At 40.4% G+C, this 20,132-nt stretch overlaps 1 protein-coding gene across 1 annotated transcript in view; it reads left to right on the top strand.

The window, feature by feature from the left end:
• Window positions 1-20,132, top strand: part of dgkb (diacylglycerol kinase, beta) — a 260,736-nt gene that overhangs the window by 180,258 nt on the left and 60,346 nt on the right.

Genomic DNA, 20,132 nt, shown 5'->3' with positions numbered 1-20,132 from the left:
GTCTTCAAATCCATACTGATACAAGCTTTACACGGACTACTTTAAAGTATATCCAAGTTTATTTTTGTGCTGTTGAGTTATTGCCTTTGAAGATACTTTTTGTCTCCTCGTTATGTTGCTTTGTCTCGTTAAAAAAAAAAAGAATCTGAGGGACATTTTTTTGGGTTAACACCAGTCTCCTCTCACTTATATCTGAGGTGCCATGTGGATGCCGCCGCTGCGGTGGTCGGCTGCCCTTAAACCAAAAAGTTTTCCGATTCTCAGGATACAAATTACGAACTTCCCCAAAAGGCCCTGAACAATTCATAAAAAATGTTTTTCAGTGGTTGATATGTCAGTTGGCAGCAACAATAATACACAGTTTAAAAACAACAACAACAACATATTGAGATGTTGATAGTGTAGCCGAGGGAGAGCCCATTTAATTCTAATTCACTTCTGCAGATATTTATTTTACACTTTTTCTGTCCCGCCGGGGACTCGAACCCAGAACCCGGTCTACCGAGTTAAAAAAAAACCCAGAAAAACCCACTTTGTAATAGGTAGGGATGTAAATCTCTTTGTGATGGATGATTTGATTCACATCTCGGGGACGGTATAGCTCGGTTGGTAGAGCGGCCGTGCCAGCAACTTGAGGGTTGCAGGTTCGATCCCCGCTTCCGCCATCCTAGTCACTGCCGTTGTGTCCTTGGGCAAGACACTTTACCCACCTGCTCCCAGTGCCACCCACACTGGTTTAAATGTAACTTAGATATTGGGTTTCACTATGTAAAGCGCTTTGAGTCACTTGAGAAAAAGCGCTATATAAATGTAATTCACTTCACTTCACTTCACATCTCGATACATGGATTAAAAAACAATTCATTAATAAAACAAAACCATTCGAAGCGATTTGATTTAGTGTATGAAGGATTCGATTCTATGGTTAACATTTGTTGATGGACACATTCTTTTTTACACCACGGAAGAACAAAATCATTCCTTCTTGCGCATACGCTCCTCCTCATGTTAGACGATAAATAGTTAGGACCTTGGCACCAAGCGCTCAGACTCGATCTGTCCAAGCTCAGTCTATGAGCATGAACTGAGGAAAACTACTCGGATGAGAGGTTAAACGTCCCCTCACACAACTGATCAGTTGAATGCCATGAAAATAACAATAACCTGATGAATGAGAACACCCATGGGCACATTCATCCTCAAATATAAAAAAAAACACAGTCTATAAATGTTTGTGACATAAATTGTGACAAATTTAGACATGCATTTGTTCAGTCTGTTCTCTGAAACCCATATTTTAGCTATTGGCGGCGTTCTTATTAGGGGTGTCCTGACACAACTTTTCCACTTCCGATTTGATTTTGATATTGGAGCCTTAATTATTGGCCGATACTAATACGATCTCTGCACAACTCATACATACAATAGAAGCTTGATTTTTCTAACTTAATTGGTTCTTGAACGGAGTTCGTAAATCGAAAAGTTTGTATAGTGAAGCATATTTCTCAATAATAAACAATGTAAATATGAATAATGGGTTCCACCCTTGACAAAAGTCCATATTTAATGAAGGTTTGTACACTTGAACACAATACAGAGTGCTATACAGTACCGTATATCAAACTAACATAACAAGGAGGTGATGAATAAAATGTCTTTTTAGTAATAAGCTAAAACAACAACGACATGCTGAACTGTCTTCTATGCGCTAATCTGCCAACACATGCACCCTTTGGGGCCCATCACAAATGATCAAAAATCACAAAAATCCTTATCTTAAAGGCCTACTGAAACCCACTACTACCGACCACGCAGTCTGATAGTTTATATATCAATGATGAAATCTTAACATTGCAACACATGCCAATACGGCCGGGTTAACTTATAAAGTGCAATTTTAAATTTCCCGCTAAACTTCCGGTTGAAAACATCTATGTATGATGACGTATGCGCGTGACGTCAATAGTTAAACGGAAGTATTCGGACACCATTGAATCCAATATAAAAAAGCTCTGTTTTCATCTCAAAATTCCACAGTATTCTGGACATCTGTGTTGGTGAATCTTTTGCAATTTGTTTAATGAACAATGAAGACTGCAAAGAAGAAAGTTGTAGGTGGGATCGGTGTATTAGCGGCTGGCTGTAGCAACACAACCAGGAGGACTTTGACTTGGATAGCAGACGCGCTATCCGACGCTAGCCGCCGCCTGCACGGATGATCGGGTGAAGTCTTTCGTCCTTCCGTCGATCGCTGGAACGCAGGTGAGCACGGGTGTTGATGAGCAGATGAGGGCTGGCTGGCGTAGGTGGAGCGCTAATGTTTTTATCATAGCTTTGTGAGGTCCCGTTGCTAAGTTAGCTTCAATGGCGTCGTTAGCAACAGCATTGTTAAGCTTCGCCAAGCTGGAAAGCATTAACCGTGTAGTTACAGGTCCATGGTTTAATAGTATTGTTGATTTTCTGTCTATTCTTCCAGTCAGGGGTTTATTTCTTTTGTTTCTATTTGCATTTAAGCACGATGCTATCACGTTACCTCCGTAGCTAAAGTGCTTCACCGATGTATTGTCGTGGAGATAAAAGTCACTGTGAATGTCCATTTCGCGTTCTCGACTCTCATTTTCAAGAGGATATAGTATCTGAGGTGGTTTAAAATACAAATCCGTGATCCACAATAGAAAAAGGAGAGAGTGTGGAATCCAATGAACCCTTGTACCTAAGTTACGGTCAGAGCGAAAAAAGATACGTCCTGCACTGCACTCTAGTCCTTCACTCTCACGTTCCTCATCCACAAATCTTTCATCCTCGCTCTCGCTGCTGGTGTAAACAATGGGGAAATGTGAGGAGCCCTTCAGCCTGTGACGTCACGCTACTTCCGGTACAGGCAAGGCTTTTTTTTATCAGCGATCAAAAGTTGCGAACTTTATCGTTGTGTTCTCTACTAAATCCTTTCAGCAAAAATATGGCAATATCGCGAAATGATCAAGTATGACACATAAAATGGATCTGGTATCCCCGTTTAAATTTTAAAAAATCATTTCAGTAGGCCTTTAAACAACCATATTGCTACAATAATAAACATTTTTATAAAGTAAAATCCACTTACAGTACTGTACATTATCAGCAAAGGTCCTCTTGTGAGCTGCTCAGAGGGAGAGAAGGGAGGGTGTGTGTGCGATTTGGAAGTGGCGCAGCTGAACAAGAGGTAGTCTTTATCTCCGCTGTAAAATAAGTCCGCTTTGTTATATTTTTCCAGAAAAGTCTGCTCTCACATCATAATTAAAAAACTTGCTGTGGTACAAAGCCTCAATCTCTTAATTAAGAGCAAGTACAAATTGACTGCCAGCAGAACACAAGATAAATGAATGAAGACATGATTTGCACACAGAGCCATATTCATCTAAATATTCATAAATAAAAAAGGTTGCAAATAAAATGGTTCGTAAATCAATTCCACTGTACTTTTTTCGTAGTGTGGAATGTTAGAAAAGGTTTTATCAAGTGAAATTACTCAAACAAAGAACAATGGTAGAACTGAGAAACACTAACTTATCAATTATCAACCGGCTGGAATGGATTTATGCTGTTTTTAAGTTGAAGTGGAGAGGTAATTGGGTTTTTGGTGACATGTAGTGGCCACATGAATTCATTAAGTTAAGCTCATGATGCAGTAAGTTGAATAGGACGGACACATTTGTTACTGGATACTTTCTAACACGTTTCTGCCATGGAGACTGTGTATGTGTAAGTAATATACAACTTTAATTATTTAATACTTGTTTATTTTGTCAAATGTGCTGTTTTAGACCGCAATATTGTTCAATTTAGGACACTTATTACTAGAGATGTCCGATAATATCGGCCGAAACATGCTTTAAAATGTAATATCGGAAAATATCGGTATCGTTTTTTTAAATTATCGGTATCGTTTTATTTATTTTTTATTTTATTTTATTGTATTTTTTTATTAAATCAACATAAAAAACACAAGATACACTTACAATTACTACACCAAGCCAAGAAACCTCCCTCCCCCATTTACACTCATTCACACAAAAGGGTTGTTTCTTTCTGTTATTAATATTCTGGTTCCTACATTATATATCAATATAGATCAATACAGTCTGCAAGGGATACAGTCCGTAAGCACACATGATTGTGCTTGCTGCTGGTCCACTAATAGTACTAACCTTTAACAGTTAATTTTACTCATTTTCATTAATTACTAGTTTCTATGTAACTGTTTTTATATTGTTTTACTTTCTTTTTTATTCAAGAAAATGTTTTTAATTTATTTATCTTTTTTTTATTTCATTAATTTTTTTAAAAAGGACCTTCTCTTCACCATACCTGGTTGTCCAAATTAGGCATAATAATGTGTTAATTCCACGACTGTATATATCGTATCGGTTGATATCGGTATCGGTTGATATCGGTATCAGTAATTAAGAGTTGGACAATATCGGAAAATCGGATATCGACAAAAAGCCATTATCGGACATCCCTACTTATTACGTATGTATGGCTTGTGTGTCATAGTGTGCCAAGCTGTTGTGTAGCTGCTAGCTCCTAGTAGCCTACAACCTAATATAGTCACCTTTTGTAAATTACTTGAATAAAATACTAGACAATTATTGGAGGACATATAAATGTTAACTGGCTGTCCAGGTTTGCAAGAGTAAATATGCTGCAGGACTGCTCGTATCAGAGCACATTTTGCATGCAAGCCAATATAATTTGATACTTTGTTTTGCTGATATCAAGGCCGATATCCGATATCAATATTGGATCCCCAGAGTTCTTATATCTATTGTATCTGGGAGCCGGTGACATACTGCAGCTTTAAAGGAAAAACTGCTGATACCCCCCTAATTTGTTGCTAAAGTGCTCGTCCTCACCAGTACCTTGATGTTTCACCTGATATTTGGGCTGCATCTATTTCAGGTGCTCAGACATCTAACAGCACCAGCGTGCCCCTCCCGGGACGCCCTGCCCCTTATGAGCCCACAGGCTCTGGCTGTGCTGTGTAACTATCCCGAGTTAACCTTTCCTAAAGGCGCAGGGAAGCCCAGGCATGGAGCGCTCTTTAGCATAATGAGCGAGTTCATCAAAGCACCGCCATGTGCTCGATGGTGCAGCGCGACTAAAGTGTGTGTGTGTGTATGTGGGTGTATGTGTGTGTGTGTGTGTGTGTGTGTGTGTGTGTGCGCGCGCATGTTTCCCGCTGTGGCGCTCTAAATTACACATGCAAGTCCACACGTGCACGGTGGACTTGAGCGGCGGGCGCCCTCGGACCTCATTTAAGGGATGAAATCGTTTATGCGACCAAAGTGTCATCTATAATTAATGACAACTTGTGTGTAATTTAGAAGTATCTCACCTGTGGCCCTGTCTGCCCCTCAGTGGGAGCGTAGACACGTTTACCTGCCCTTCTGAGGACACTTCACTCGTCCTCAGCTTCCCTCAGCCATGAGTGGATCAGTGCCATGGTCCATATAGACGTAGTCTGGTCATTCATTGCAGAATAATTAAAAAAATACTGTACTTTCCTCACTAGAGAGCAAGGGGTGTAACGGTACACAAAAATTTCGGTTCGGTACGTACCTTGGTTTAGAGGTCACGGTTCGGTGCATTTTCGGTACAGTAAGAAAACAACAAAATATACATTTTTGGGTTATTTATTTACCAAATTTGAAAAATCTTCCACCAAAAATAAATTTCTTAGTGGAATATTTGATGTGAAGTAATCGGAACCTTGGATAGGTCAATAATTCATAATAACATTGATTTTGATTCAATATTATGTTTTGAGCAATGCAAAAAAAAACAGCTTAGTTTTTTTAGTCAACTTTGCAACTTTTTCTAAATTACATTTAACCTTTAAGCTTTTTTATTTCACTTTTGTTATGTTTTTGTTTATTTTAATAGTATTTTTAGAATGTGCCGTGGGCCTTTAAAACATTAGCTGTGGGCCGCAAATGGCCTCCGGGGCACACTTTTGACACCCCTGCTATAGATCATAAAAAGTAAATCTGATAAATCTATGGATAAAAAGCAGAGCCTGGCAACGCATGCGCGTTTATCATAACTCTCTCGCTCTCTCTGTCTCTGCCCCTCCCTCACGAATGCTGCTGCGCGCACAATTTGTTTTGTTTTTAACCCCTTTTTAACCCTGAACGTACATTGAAAATACATGCATCCCTAACTCAAAATGCCGGACATTTGAGGCATTTAAGAAACTCCGCCCTGTCTGGTGAAAAGAGGACGTATGGTCAGTCTATCGTAGCCTGTTAGCTGCTAGCATGCCGTGTGTTGTGCCTTGGTGTGCATTGTTTACACAACGTGCGTTACGCTACTTAATATGTCCGTGTGGAAACTCATTCGGTACACCTCCGAACCGAACCGGAACCCCCGTATCGAAACGGTTCAATACAAATACACGTAGCGTTACACCCCTATAGAGAGCGCATCGGTATATAAGCTGCACCCACTAAATGTGAGAAAAAATATCGTTTTCTATAAATTAGCTGCACCGGACTATCAGCCGCAGATATATACTTTGCGAAATTAGTTATTTACACAGAAAGATTTTGTAAATGTTTATTTACATACCTTAATTGTTTCTAAACAGTGTCTGTAATACGGCAGTAAAACGGCTGGAAAAACAAAACAGAAGTCATCATCATGGATCCACTAGCTGCAGAAGCTAGCTCTCCAATCAGCTAAACTGACTCAATAACTCCACGGTTACGTTTTGGTGAATTTACTGAGGAATTTGTGAAACTGAAACAATTAAAAAAGAATGCCATTGTATATTAATGTTACCAACACACTCGTAAACCTGTTAGCGTATTAGCTAATGCTAACGATGCTAGCTTCATTACATTATGATAGCACGTACAATTATTCATAAAAACACTCCTACGGACATCACACATGGGACGGTTTAGTAAGTAAGAATTGTTTTAGTTATATAGGATAGGATAGGATATATCTTTGTCATTGCAACAAGTACAACAAAACTATGTTTTCAGCACAAACCCGTTCAAGATTAGACAAACAATCAGAGTACAGGGTTACAGAACAGGAACGCTGATGGGTCGCTACGAGGCGCCCCGTAAAATGTGGGAAAAAGGTAAAACGCTGGGGAAGGAGATGAGTAAAAAAATACAATCTAGATTGGGCTCCTAAGGGGGCCTAATCTGGAGTGGGAAAAAACCTCCCTGCCATGCACACATACAAATGTTACATTTAATCACGACAACTCGCAACAGAGGAGGCGGGGGGAGTCGGGACCCTGGAGGTCGACTGCTGCTATGAAGCGCTGCCAGCCGTCCATCACCCCGAAGGGGAATCAAGCGGTGGTGAAGGTGTGGGGTGGGGGAGGGGGGGGGGGTGTATATGCCCATTGTCTTGGGTGTGTTGATGTAGTGTCCATAGGCCTGGGGCCGTTCTGCATGCAAGCAAAAGTTTGACTCCAGGTGTCGTTGATATTGTAAAACTTGTAAACTTGCTTGGAAACTTGCTTGGAGTGATGAATGAAGAATCCATACAAGTAGATAGATAGATAGATAGATAGATAGTACTTTATTGATTCCTTCAGGAGAGTTCCCTCAGGAAAATAGAAACGCTATGGACGATTAGAAGTCAGAACGGCACTTATATTTCCGGTTCAAAGCGTTAAACAGCAAGAAATTCAAATTCACCTCGCAGCACATGCAGTGAGCGAACTCATCCAAAAGCTGGTGCCCTAATACAAACAATAACACACCTTTTAGGTGACTTTACATTTGTTTCATTAAAAAACTATTTGCATTATGGATGTCAGGGAAGAAAAATCTATAAATTAGCCGCACCGTTTTATAAGCTGCAGGGTTCAAAGCATAGGAAAACAGTAGCGGCTTATAGTCCGGAATTTATGGTACATGTTGCTTCTTCCCGGGTCGTTTCTCAAACTGCCAAGCGGACTTGAAGTGCTCTAGGCTGCGGCGTGTTAAACACAAAAGTGCATTGAAGCGGCGCACAAAGAGTTGGTTATGTCAATGCGATATTTATCACCGCTGATCAAAGAGGGAATTAGTGCTAGAATAAGGTCGTAGATCATGGCGGGTTAGATTAAGTGTCAGGTGGGAAAAAAATCAATGGAGGTTTTTAGCGCAAGGTGCTGTGGAGTACACAGAGAGGTGCTCTGGCCTCCGGACAGTCAGGCTACACTGAAGATCGCCTTTGACAAGACTTTTCATGAGCAAGCAGTGATGTGGTGAACGCCGCTCTTTGAAATATAGATGTCCGTTTATGATAAAGCATCATGGCGTCTGGTACCTTGTCTTTGTCAAGGGTTCTAGTCCGCACTCTCGCAGTCATTTTGAACATCCCACACAAAAGTTAACTATCAGGTTTCCATTGTTTTAGTTTTTTCTATCACTGAGTTGTGTCTTTTCTTTGCGTATTCTGCTTTTTGTTCTTGTTTTATGGCGGGGCGCTCAACATTAAAGGTGCATGGGAGTGGCGCTAGACTCTCTGGCGGTGGATTCAGAGAGGAGAAATCTAGCAAAACTCCTAGCCATTATGGACAACACCTCCCACCCACTACACTCAGACCTTGCAGAGAGAATGAGCACGTTCAGTGGAAGGCTCAGACTCCCAAAATGCAACACGGAACGACACAAGAGGTCCTTCATACCGACAGCCACCAGACTGTATAATGCATATGTTCCTTGACTGCACTTAAATGTACAGTATATGTAGAATATATTTATATTATTTATATCCATCCATCCATCCATTTTCTACCGCTTATTCCCTTCGGGGTCGCGGGGGGTGCTGGAGCCTATCTCAGCTACAATCGGGCGGAAGGCGGGGTACACCCTGGACAAGTCGCCACCTCATTGCAGGGCCAACACAGATAGACGGACAACATTCACACTCACATTCACACACTAGGGCCAATTTAGTGTTGCCAATCAACCTATCCCCAGGTGCATGTCTTTGGAGGTGGGAGGAAGCCGGAGTATATATATTATATATATATTATATTATATTATTTATAATTATTATTGTCTATTGTGAGCGAACTGTGGTGCTGAATTTCCCCCAGGGATCAATAAAGTAATTTCTATTTCTATTTCTATAACCGCCACCTACTGTATTAGAGTGTGAACCAGAGTTCCCTCCCTTGTCCCTCCATCACATACTTACAAACCCTGTTTCCATATGAGTTGGGAAATTGTGTTAGATGTAAATATAAACGGAATACAATGATTTGCAAATCCTTTTCAACCAATATTCAATTGAATGCACTACAAAGACAAGATATTTGATGTTCAAAATCATAAACTTTATTTTTTTTTTGCAAATAATAATTAACTTAGAATTTCATGGTTGCAACATGTGCCAAAGTAGTTGGGAAAGGGCATGTTCACCACTGTGTTACATGGCCTTTCTTTTTAACAACGCTCAGTAAACGTTTGGGAACTGAGGAGACACATTTTTTAAGCTTCTCGGGTGGAATTCTTTCCCATTCTTGCTTGATGTACAGCTTAAGTTGTTCAACAGTCCGGGGGTCTCTGTTGTGGTATTTTAGGCTTCATAATGCGCCACACATTTTCAATGGGAGACAGGTCTGGACTACAGGCAGGCCAGTATAGTACCCGCACTCTTTTACTATGAAGCCACGTTGATGTAACACGTGGCTTGGCATTGTCTTGCTGAAATAAGCAGGGGCGTCCATGGTAACGTTGCTTGGATGGCAACATACACTACCGTTCAAAAGTTTGGGGTCACATTGAAATGTCCTTATTTTCAATGAAGATAACTTTAAACTAGTCTTAACTTTAAAGAAATACACTCTATACATTGCTAATGTGGTAAATGACTATTCTAGCTGCAAATGTCTGGTTTTTGGTGCAATATCTACATAGGTGTATAGAGGCCCATTTCCAGCAACTATCACTCCAGTGTTCTAATGGTACAATTAGTTTGCTCATTGGCTCAGAAGGCTAGTTGATGATTAGAAAACCCTTGTGCAATCATGTTCACACATCTGAAAACAGTGTAGCTCGTTACAGAAGCTACAAAACTGACCTTCCTTTGAGCAGATTGAGTTTCTGGAGCATCACATTTGTGGGGTCAATTAAACGCTCAAAATGGCCAGAAAAAGAGAACTTTCATCTAAAACTCGACAGTCTATTCTTGTTCTTAGAAATTAAGGCTATTCCACAAAATTGTTTGGGTGACCCCAAACTTTTGAACGGTAGTGTATGTTGCTCCAAAACCTGTATGTACCTTTCAGCATTAATGGCGCCTTCACAGATGTGTAAGTTACCCATTCCTTGGGCACTAATACACCCCCATACCATCACAGATGCTGTTTTTTTTAACTTTGCGCCTATAACAATCCGGATGGTTCTTTTCTTCTTTGGTCCGGAGGACACGACATCCACAGTTTCCAAAAACAATTTGAAATGTGGACTTGTCAGACCACAGAACACTTTTCCACTTTGTATCAGTCCATCTTGGATGAGCTCAGGCCCAGCGAGGCCGACGGCGTTTCTGGGTGTTGTTGATAAACGGTTTTCGCCTTGCATAGGAGAGTTTTAACTTGCACTTACAGATGTAGCGACCAACTGTAGTTACTGACAGTGGATTTCTGAAGTGTTCCTGAGCCCATGTGGTGATATCCTTTACACACTGATGTCGCTTGTTGATGCAGTACAGCCTGAGGGATCGAAGGTCACGGGCTTAGCTGCTTACGTGCAGTGATTTCTCCAGGTTCTCTGAACCCTTTGATGATATTACGGAGCGTAGATGGTGAAATCCCTAAATTCCTTGCAATAGCTGGTTGAGAAAGGTTTTTCTTAAACTGTTCAACAATTTGCTCACGCATTTGTTGACAAAGTGGTGACCCTTGCCCCATCCTTGTTTGTGAATGACTGAGCATTTCATGGAATCTACTTTTATACCCAATCATGGCACCTACCTGTTCCCAATTAGCCTGTTCACCTGTGGGATGTTCCAAATAAGTGTTTGATGAGCATTCCTCAACTTTATCAGTATTTATTACCACCTTTCCCAACTTCTTTGTCACGTGTTGCTGGCGTCAAATTCTAAAGTTAATGATTATTTGCAAAAAAAAAAAATGTTTATCAATTTGAACATCAAATATGTTGTCTTTGTAGCATATTCAACTGAATATGGGTTGAAAATGATTTGCAAATCATTGTATTCCGTTTATATTTACATCTAACACAATTTCCCAACTCATATGGAAACGGGGTTTGTATACACCTCCCCGTATTAAATTATATCCCATAAACCTGTCACCTCTAGAAACTTCAGTACAATTTTCTGGTTGCTGCTTAGTATGGCTTTAAGAGTAACCTCCTCCTGTCCATGTCTTCTAACGTCCTCTTATACTTTTCTCCTTTTCTCTTCTGTATTTCCCAGAATGATTGATTGGATGTCCAATTGACTCTACCTCATTTTAGCTGTCACATAATCCTGTTGAGTGTTCACTTATAAGGTGCAATGTCTTATTAAGTCTGGTGTGTTTGAATCTAGTACATGAATTGATTCCGTCTTTTTTTGTGCTCCCTCTTACAGTTCTTCCCGCTCTTACTGTGTTTTGTATTGTATGTGTGTGTCTTGCTGTTGTACTCATGTCCCAATGTGATTGCCACTCATTCAAAAGTTTTCCTTTAATTAAGTATTTTGCCTCTGTCTTGACATCAAGTCTTGCAGTTATGTATAGCGACTGTGATATCATTTTGACAAACTGCGATATCATGTGACAAACTGAAGCGATTATCCACACTCAATTTGCATTGATACAGTTCACTGCAGGTTGGATTACAGCTTGTGTGGCTCAAGTTTGTGTTGTGCACTCCTGTTTGTTTTTTTGGCAGCATTGTTTTTTTAACCTCCTGAACGCTCCCCCGTGAAGTGTCATTAACTTTTCATGATGCTCCAGAGAGATGTAACCGCTTTGAATAAGACAACAATTTAAGGGAATGGGCCCATACAATATGTATATGTTTATATCCACCATTGAAGGTCACAAATTATAGTAGTTTTACAAATACTATGGTACACAAGTTTAATTGCTTCTCAATATCTCAAAAAAATAGTATTGCAACACCGCTTCACCCATTGAAATTAATTAAAATCTAATTAATATGTGCTTGCCCTCACCCAAAACAGAACAATTTTACCATTTTACGCATTTTAAAAAGAAAAAGGAACTTTTATATCAAAAATGTATGAAAAACCATACTTCATTATTTCTGGTGTTGTTCTGAGTTTGCAGATTTTCTATATTTTGCTGCAGACTTTTCACATCTTGTTTGTGTTCTGTTTTGCTTTTCTCAGCTCTTTTTTCATTTCTTTCATTTCTCCTTTCATTTCATTAATTTCTTCTTTCATTTCTTCTCTCCATTCTTTCAATTTTTCTTTCATTTCGTTAAATTCATGGAATAGTTTTTGTAGTATCCCTCCTTGATTCCCCTCATGTCCTGTATCCAGCCTCAAATCTTGTTCCCATTTGTGTTCTGTGTCAGCTGGCACCGAACGTTTCGGGATTTCAATCTTTCCTTTACCTTTTCGCATCGCGGCAGTCGCTAACGTCAGTGCCTCTTGTGTCTTAACGGCAGTTACTTCTTTAGCAACTTTCGGCACTTTTAAATTGTTTTTTCAACAATTTTGTACCTTGCGCCGTTCAGAGATCAATTTGAGGTGTCAGCCTGTCAACTTATATCACTCTGCGACGTCGGAATCACTTTAAAACAGCTGTAAACTCGCCGTAGCTTTTGGTTGTTAAGCAACCGCTTTGAACTGCGGCAAGGCGCCTTTGGCTTGAGGCTAACGGCTCTTCCAACTCGCCTTATTTCAGCGTATCAGTGCCTCTCAACTGATCAAAATCAGATCGAAGATACCAGGTGACTCTCCTGTGGCTGTGATCGCAAATCAGTGGTCAAAATCTTCAGATTTAACAAAAACTCCGGTAGCAGAAGCAGAGCCTTTTTCTTTGCGTCCTTTCTCATTGACAGGAAGTGACTGTTGTATTTACTGTAGACTGCATTGATGTAAACTGGGGACAAATTGAGAACAGGAAGTGAACATACAGCTGGTAGTAATTGCAATGAAGTGGAAAAGGATTAGATAAGCTTTGCTTCTTCCTACTCCTTTTCAAACATGTTGTAAGGAAAAATGAAAGTATGTAAAATATAAAATGTATTATGTTGTAACTGTATACATGTTTGAAATAAACTTCAACCAACCAACCATGAACATTAGTCAACAAAGCAGTGTCGCAAGGAAGATGACACTGGCAAATCACCCCCCCCCCCCCCACCCCCAATTTGTGATCAAAGGCAACAAGAGCAACTTAAAAAATTAGCGTATCAAAAACGATACGAACAAGTGAGAGAGATGATAGACTTTTGGGTCTTCTGGGACATATATTATTGTTGAAACGCCATTAAAAGGTCACTTCTACATAATTGAGTACCTTTAAATATCAGATGTTAATGTAAAGCCCCAAATTGTTACCAGGGTGGTTCCCTCAATTGTTTTGGTTTTTTTAGACACGTGCACATGTTTGATTCTGTACAGTACAGTACCCTAGTTTTCATGATTCTTATGGTCTAGGACCCACCACCAGTCTTGGTGATGGATGCAGTGTTTGGCATCAGTTGTCAGCATACAAATGACAATCCGATCCAGTTGGTTGAATGCTCTAATTATCTAATGAACATGAACACCAGGTGATTTGTTGCCATGGTGTCAGCTCGTTAGGTTAGTGGTGCAAATTGACGAGGGTCGCCTCTTGTCATACCGCCTCTTTTAGCGCCTTAAGGCCTAAATTGGGTTCAGTAGATGTTTTTAAAGGGTTAATTCACACAGCTGATGGACAAGTGTTGTTGCAGACGATCACAAGATCACCAATGAATACGCTGCCCTGAGTTGTTTGCTCGCAAACATAACTGCTGTGTACCGTCTTGTCTCTTCCTGCTTTGCTACTCATCCCTCCCGTCCCTATTGACCGTGTTGCACTGATAAATCAGCAGGGAGTTGGGCTACCTTGCAAGTACCCTAATGAAAGCCCATCTATAAAGTGCTAAATGGTCCTGACAAAAGTCCTAATGAGGGAATCAATAATTCAGCGATTGTTCCTCTGCTTATACTAACACATCCCCCTTGTCGAGCCATTCTTTACTGCATTCACTTCTGTGTGTCAGCATTGTTGTTGTTTTTTTCACCTGTCCTTTCCAGCTCGAAGATAAATTATATTCTGCTGTTTCTTGTCTCTCGGAAAGATGGAAACTCTTCTGTGATCTGCGCCTCAGTAGAAATTAGAATTCCTGTTTCAGATTAGTCCAAGTCCGGCTTCGTGACAGAGACTATTTGGTTGATTCATGGATCAGAAGCTCAAAGCATTTCCCAAGCACTAGTGGAGTTCCACAAGGACCACTGCTTGGACATATTTTGTCAGTGTTGGGCAGTAGCCCGCTACATGTAGCGACGTTGCATAGCTTAAATACATTTCCCAGTAGCGCGGCATTGGCTTTGCTACTTTTTGAACCAGTAGTATTCCCAAAGCTTAGCTATTTTTAGACCTATGTAACAAGGTCACTTACATCAAAACTACAAGCTACAAAGAAGGAAAATGGACTGTAATACCAGGGGGGGAACAAAAATATACGGAGATAATCCATGATGATTGGTTGGTGTACGTATTAGAAAAATCTATGATGATTGGTTGGTTTACGAATGATGAATCGCGATGGGCTAAGGTTAGGGCGAAACATTACGGACTGGTTAATTACAGGTGGGTCATCGAAACCAGGAAGTAAAATCCTACCAGACACGCACACATGCCACCTGACAAAGGGTAATCAGAGAAAGAGGGACGCTTCAAGCTGACGACTCAAAAAAAAGAAAAGAAACTTACTTGAAATGGCAGAAGGATTCAGATTGTTCTTTAGTGATGAAGACGACACCCAGGGAACCCACAATAATGCGTCTACTTAGCCATATTTAGACACTTTCATGCGTTTAGGGCAGAGCTGGGCAAATTAAGGCCCGGGGGCCGCAGACGTCAAGCTTTTCAATCTGGCCCGCCGGACATTCCCAATAATTTTTTTAGATCTTTAAGTTTGAAACTGTAGCTGCCATTATGATGTGCAGTGATGTTTTCAAATTACCGTAAGTCTTGAAGTATTTCAATGGTTGGAATTCGCGCTTTTGCATGATATACTACTTTCTGTGGTAATCTAAGTCATAGTGGCTCAGACGAGGCACCAAGCAGCGTGCGTGGGGAGTGTTTCCACAGAGTGTTTCCAGAGCGACCAGCCTTAAATGCACGTGTCAGGGACAGAAGCGGAAGGAGATTTTTACAACAAAGTTCTAAAGCTTAGTGATGTATCAGACATATCAGATTGTAGGTGGGGTTTTTTTAACCCTTCGCGTTCATATTTCGCTGTGTTTGTTGCATTTATGTCGATTGAGAGGGGTGAGGTGTGACGTTCATATGTTGTCAATATTCAGTCTTTTATCGTTAATAGTTAATATTGTAAATCCCACATTCTTTATTTTCATGTACATTCTGGGTGTCTCATCAGTAAAAAATTTAAGGCGGTCTGTCATAACGTTTTTAGCATTCATCCATCCATCCCCTCCATCCATTTTCTACCGCTTGTCCCTTTTGGGGTCGCGGGGGGCACTGGAGCCTATCTCAGCTGCATTCGGGCGGAAGGCGGGTTACACCCTGGGACAAGTCGCCACCTCATCACAGGGCAACACAGATAGACAGACAACATTCACACTTACATTCACACACTAGGGCCAATTTAGTGTTGCCAATTAACCTATCCCCAGGTGCATGTCTTTGGAGGTGGGAGGAAGCCAGAATACCCGGAGGGAACCCACGCAGTCACAGGGAGAACATGCAAACTCCACACAGAAAGATCCCCAGCCCGGGGATTGAACTCAGGACCTTCATATTGTGAAGCACATGCACTAACCCCTGTGCCACCGTGCTGTATGTTTTGTATTAGTGTTCCTAAAAATAGATATACTGACCCCAAGTCAAAATAATTGCCCAGGCCTGGTTTAGGGAAAACAACTCCCAAAACCTTTGTGTTTAATTGTTTACTCGGAAAACCAATATCCAAACTACTCTCGATATCTAAGACGTCCAACACAATTTAAGAGGACACATCATTAAGATGAGTTGAGTTGGTGAAAATTTTACTGCACATAACCATTACAAACAACACACAAGTCTTTGTACTTTTTTGTCAAGATCTAGAAAGCTGCTGTTTTTATTTACAGTAGGCAGAGAAAATGAATAAAACTATAGAGGTGAGACAAAGAAAAGGCAAACTAAGATAAATACATACAGTGGGGTGTGGGGACCCCAGATGGAGGTGTAGGGTCTCCTCAGCTAAATGACAGATAGTAAATAGTAATGGACCCTTATTAAATCCATTTGGTTCCATTTGTACACTCTCAGTAACATTAACATTGATATCTTACATGTGGGCCCATATATATGAATTCCATGTAGCTTATTGCATGTCAAACTGGGGGTTCCTGAAATTAGAATGGGTGATGATAATCACTGCTAGAGCCGTAATACCTGTACATTTTCTCTTACAGGGTCTCTAGACGTATCCTTTCAAATGAGGGTCCGTCGAGCTAATGAGTGTTAGTGTTGATGTAGCAATTCTCTGGGGATAGCTTCTCCTGTAGATTTGCTACAATAAATCCAGGGTAACTTCTTTCTTATTTTACCACATTTTCCAAGTAGCTTGCCCGTGACTGTATGTTAAACACATTGTACAGATACAAGTCTTGCAGATAACTATAGTTCTATTTATACCCCAGCTGGCACAAGACAATTGATACAACGTTGATTATTCATACATGTCCTTTAAAACTGACTTTGAAACAACATCGCAAAATAGTTGTATTTGTAAATTGAGACAACGTTGATGTCCATTGTTGGATCCACGCTGTTGGTTGGGAAATTAACACATTTCAAGGTATTTGTGTTGTAGAATATTGGTTGGGAAATTACCAAAATTCAATGGTCAAAACGACAGAACCCAACATTGATTAAACGTCGTCAAAAAGTATGTTGTTTCAATGTTGTATTTGTGTTGTAGAATATTCGTTGGGAAATGACCAAAATTCAATGGTTAAAACGTGAAAACCAACATTGATTAAACGTAGTCAAAAAGCATGTTGTTTCAATGTTGTGTTTGTGTTGTAGAATATTGGTTGGGAAATTACCAAAATTCAATGGTCAAATCAACGACAGAACCCAACATTGACTACGTTGTCAAAAAGCATGTTGTTTCAATGTTATGTTTGAGTTGCTCGATGTCAGGACCTAGTTCAACAAGTTCTAAACGTTGTTTTAATGTCTTGTGCCTTGTGGGACTTGATCTGGGGCCTCATGTTTGAAGAGCTGTGTAGATTTCCTACTAAAAATAGACATTCGTTGAAATCCAGAAAACAGCGTATGCAAGAAAAAAATTCAGATGTATTAAATCCAGGCACATTTCTTTGTTACACGGCAATAAACCTGGAATTGATCTGAGACGTCTGCTTGGCTGGGCACGCTTAGACCCGGACCAGGCCATGCCCCTTTATAGATGCAAATCAATAACATTTATTCAGGAAAGCCCGTTGAGATGGGGGTCCCAATCATATGGAAGTAGCCATGTGCCTGAAATATGCACGCTCCGCCCAATCACAATTCAGTAGATGCTGGTTCTTTCTCGGGTTTCCAGCGAACGATCTGTCGTTCGCTGTAGCACGGCACCACGTTTGAAAAGATTGTCGCTGCAATTATTTGTAAAACTGAAAAGAGGCGGGTGACTGTGATTAACCCCAATATCAATATAATTTGTGTAACTTACAACACAATGTGTTCATACAATAGCCTGCTCACAGACATATTAGAGTTTCATGTGAAAATTATGTGATATTTGGTTTGGAATCTTTTGAATAAAAGAATGCCAGCCTATCAAAAAGGTTACGAAAGACTTGGAGTCTTGTTGGATTACTCATTTTATTATTACAACACAGGAGAGCTACTTGCAGTAGCAACTGTACATGACAGAAAGGCGGGTCATTCCTCCAGTGTCATTGTGCCGCCACCCCCGGCGGCTGCTGTCAGCCCAACTGGCAGAGCTGGTGCTGGAGTCACAGGAACACATTGTGACCGCAATAAGTGGCAAAATGATTGTCAAGATAATAAAATAGACAAATATTAGTATTAAAATGAAGCATTAAGTGCACTGGTGAAAAAGTTAATTTTGTGTCCTGGCATCGATCTTTTTTACATTGTTGAAATCAAATGTTGGCAAAGCCCGAACGACCACAACTGTGTGTCGGCAAAGTATCCACTGCATGTACAAAACCCAAAACCAGTAAAGTTGGCACGTTGTGTAATTCGTAAATAAAAAGAGAATTAATTTGCAAATCCTTTTTAACTTATATTCAATTGAATAGACTGCAAAGACAAAATATTTCATGTTCGAGCTGAGAAACTTTTTTTTTAATGGCAAATAATCATTGACTTAGAATTGAATGGCAGCAACACATTGCAAAAAAGTTGGCACAGGGGCATGTTCACCACTGTGTTACATGGCATTTCCTTTTAACAACACTCAGTTAACGTTTGGGAACCAAGGAGACCAATTTCTGAAGCTTTTCAGGTGGAATTCTTTCCAATTCTTGCTTGATGTACAGCTTAAGTTGTTCAACAGTCCGGGGGTCTCCGTTGTGGTATTTTAGGCTTCATAATGCGCCACACATTTTCAATGAGAGACAGGTCTGGACTACAGGCAGGCCAGTCTAGTACCCACACTCTTTAACTATGAAGCCACGCTGTTTTAACACGTGGCTTGGCATTGTCTTGCTGAAATAAGCATGATAACGTTGCTTGGAAGGCAACATATGTTGTTCCAAAACCTGTTGAACCTTTCAGCATTAATGGCGCCTTCACAGATGTGTAAGTTACCCATTCCTTGGGCACTAATACACCCCCATATCATCACAGATGCGGCCTTTGAACTTTGCGCCTATAACAATCCGGATGGTTCTTTTCCTCTTTGTTCCGGAGGACACGACGTCCACAATTTCCAAAAACTATTTGAAATGTGGACTCGTCAGACCACATAACACTTTTCCAATTTGCATCAGTCCATCTTAGATAAGCTTGGACCCAGCGAAGCCGGCGGCGTTTCTGGGTGTTGTTGATAAATGGCTTTGGCTTTGCATAGTAGAATTTTAACTTGCATTTACAGATGCAGCTACAAACTGTAGTTACTGACAGTGGTTTTCTGAAGTGTTCCTGAGCCCATGTGGTGATATCCTTTACACACTTTTTTGATGCAATACCGCTTGAGGGATCCATGGTCACGGGCATTCACTGTTACGTGCAGTGATTTCTCCAGATTCTCTGAACCTTTTGAGGATATTACACAACTTAGATGGGGAAATTCCTAAATTCCTTGAAATAGCTCGTTAAGAAATGTTGTTCTAAAACTGTTGGACAATTTGCTCAGGCATTTGTTCACAAAGTGGTGACCCTCGCCCATCTTTGTTTGTGAATGACTGAGCATTTCATGGAAGCTGCTTTTATACCCAATCATGGCACCCACCTGTTCCCAATTAGCCTGTTCACCTGTGGGATTTTCCAAGTAAGTGTTTGATGAGCATTCCTCAACTTTCTCAGTCTTTTTTGCCACTTGTGCCAGCTTTTTTGAAACATGTTGCAGGCATCAAATTCCAAATGAGCTAATATTTGCAAAAAATAACAATGTTTACCAGTTCGAACGTGAAGTATCTTGTCTTTGCAGTCTATTCAATTGAATATAAGTTGAAAAGGATTTGCAAATCATTGTATTCTGTTTTTATTTACGAATTACACAACGTGCCATCTTCACTGGTTTTGGAGTTTGTAGAAATGTGCGCATGTGAAGCATGAAGTTGGTGTGAGACATCGCACAATTTCACATCAAGTTCACTCTTTGATACATCTCAACTTTGCCGTGAAAAAGGGCATACGCCCAGTTTTTGTGCATAAGCAAGCTTTATACATGAGGCCCCAGGTGTTTTGGGTT

Source organism: Entelurus aequoreus, linkage group LG11 (genome assembly GCF_033978785.1).
Source record: "Entelurus aequoreus isolate RoL-2023_Sb linkage group LG11, RoL_Eaeq_v1.1, whole genome shotgun sequence".
Taxonomy (NCBI): Eukaryota; Metazoa; Chordata; class Actinopteri; order Syngnathiformes; family Syngnathidae; genus Entelurus; species Entelurus aequoreus.
The sequence above is the reverse complement of the archived record's forward strand: the minus strand, read 5'-3'. Positions and strand labels throughout refer to the sequence as shown.